This window comes from Rattus norvegicus, chromosome 20 (assembly GCF_021556685.1).
Source record: "Rattus norvegicus strain SHRSP/BbbUtx chromosome 20, alternate assembly SHRSP_T2T, whole genome shotgun sequence".
Taxonomy (NCBI): Eukaryota; Metazoa; Chordata; class Mammalia; order Rodentia; family Muridae; genus Rattus; species Rattus norvegicus.
Genome location: NC_141553.1, coordinates 30,077,062 through 30,079,625, shown reverse-complemented (window position 1 = coordinate 30,079,625; position 2,564 = coordinate 30,077,062). Strand labels below are relative to the sequence as shown.

Here is a 2,564-nt window from a genome sequence, read left to right as displayed (position 1 = left end):
TCACAACCTCCCTGCCTGGTTTGTGAAGCAGTACCAGGTGGCTCTGCTTGCCTCTCAGGGCAAGATCGGGTGTGGGGTTAGAATTAGCACGTTGTAGAGAAAGAGCGGGCTGCTCACAGGTCACTGGATGCTGGGGAGGGCAGATGTGCAGGTGCTTGGAGTGGTGATTTTTGGGTTCGCAAGTGGCTCTTGTTGCCAGGCACCCCCTTTGCCAATTCTGTGAAATGAGGACAACCGTGTGATATTGGTATTTTCTTTTTTGAAAGGTTCTAAATTTTATTACTGGACAAATTAATTCAGACACAAATAAGTCTCTAGGTTAAAAATGTTGAAATCCATCTGGTCGGACTGATTGACGACCACAATTCAGTACAAATCCTCAGTCTTGCCGTAGTGCGACTCCTTACAGACCCAGCTTCGCTCTCCTCCAGTGTCTTCTCTTAGAGTTGTACCTGATTTTGTTACCAGTTTTCATCCGAACCCATTGAGGAATAGGACGATTTTGCTTTTGTTTCTTTGCCAGGAATCGCTTGATTCTGAAAGTCTTGTGAGAAGACATGGCGAGGACCTGAATCAGGTGCCGAGCGCACGATGGCGGAGGAAAGGAGAAGAGGGTGTTTTCTTTTCCAATTGTCAACAGCTTGACTGGACTGAGAGATGCCTAGATCAGGAAGTGCACGCTTGAGGGTGTCTGGGAAGACATCCCCAGAGATAGCCCTCTAGAGGCTCTGGAGTTAGGATGTCAGGGGATGCTGAGGGGGAGTGAGAGGGAGGCTGTGGGACTCTGTATGGGAAAAGTGGGTTACTGGGGTTTCTCCTTGGGGTGCTCTATATTGCCCCATCCCTTCTCATGTTCCTTCCCTGAAACCATGAGCTAAAGAATTCCTGGGGCTGGAGCATAGCTCAGTGGTTAAGGCTTGCAGAAAGCCTGCCTGATGTGGGTTTATAGAACTCACACTCCGCTCACAGCTGCCTGTGACTCCAGCTCCGGGGGCATTGAATGTCCCCTTCTGGCAATCGCGCACAAATCAAATCTTACAAAACCTCTCATCTTCCCATTAAATTATTTCCCTCAGGTATTTAGTCAGTTGAAGAAAGTGATTACCTTCCACTCTAGCTGGCGTCATAGACTATGGGGAGGAGTTCCTGAGATGGTTAGTCTCTCAGGGTTTCTACTGCTGCAAAGAAATGGCGTGACCAAGAGGCAAGTTGAGGAAGAGAGGGTTGATTCAGCTTACACTTCCACATTGCTATTCATTATCAGAAGTCAGGACAGGAACTCAAGCAGGGCAGGAACCTGGAGGCAGGAGCTGATGCAGAGGTCATGGAGGGTGCTGCTTACTGACTTGCCTCCCATGGCTTGCTCAGCCTGCTTTCTTATAGAACCCAGGACCACCAGCTCAGGAATGGCTTCACCTTCAATGGCCTGTCCCCTGCGCCCCCCACCACACCATTGACTACCTACTTGAGAAAATATCTTATAGCTGGACCTCATGGAGGCATTTCCTCAACTGAGGCTCCTTCCTCTCTGATGACCCTAGCTTGTGTCAAGTTGACACACAAAACCAGCCAGCACAGTCAGGATGTGAGACATGTAAGGAAAGATAGGCCCCACTGAAGTGACCCCTTGGCTTTCTTGCACTAGCACCTGGTGGCCTAGGGTATGTCTCCACCCAAGGTCATGTGGCCTTTGACCCTCTTGGCTCCTTTCTCTTTGGTCTTCCATTCCCAGCGGGTCAAACCCATTCAGGCTCTTGGGCTGTTACCATGGAAAGCCTCCTACATTGCTGATCCTGCGAGTTCTAGTAATCTAACACCAGACCATTATTCACTCGACAAGCAACTATTAAGTACCCACTGAATACTGACTGTATTCTAGGCACTGGAGGTACAGAGGATGGGGAAGTTCCCTTCCATTGTGAACCTTATGCCTTCCCCTGTCTAGGCCCAAGCCTCCATGTAGGAGCTGAACAAGTCTGGGTTAGTGTTTAGCAGGGTTTCTTCCTGAAGGCCAGCCCAAGCCTGGGAAAACCAAGTGCTCTGAGATTCCCAGAGGCCATACCTGGGGACAGTGGGCAGAACTGAGGGGCTCAGGGCTGCCAAGCCTGCTGCAGCCACATCAGGCACGGACGGCATGAGTAAGGCATGCTGGGAGAGCTCTGCTCAAGTGAAGCCCCGGTCAGCACTCAGACAAGCCGTGACCCAGAGTCACCCAACTCCCAGTCGCAAGCTCTCTCCATGGCGTGGAACTGTCCATCAAACACAGGTCAAACTCTGAGCACAGCAGACCCCAGCGGACACCTCCCACCTCCCTCAGCCAGTCGATTAATGATGGCGTATTAGAGAAGGTAGCATAAATTAATTTCTGAATTACACCATTAGTGAGCAATTACTTTTTCTGTCTGGGAAATGAAGATATTCCTGTTATCTAAGGTCTGACTGGGCACCTCTATTCACGCTAGTGTGGATCCCTCCCTCCAATTTCTCCCTCTTTTTTGTGAACGTTGCCCTCCCTTGTATCCCCTGCTTTTGGTGGGGCAGTGTCTATTTTTCCAAGGAGAAAG

General features: G+C 50.1%; 1 pseudogene; it reads right to left on the bottom strand.

Moving 5' to 3' along the window:
- Positions 1–401: 401 nt before the first annotated feature.
- Positions 402–682, bottom strand: Rpl39l4 (ribosomal protein L39 like 4; annotated as a pseudogene).
- Between the last annotated feature and the right edge of the window lie 1,882 nt (positions 683–2,564).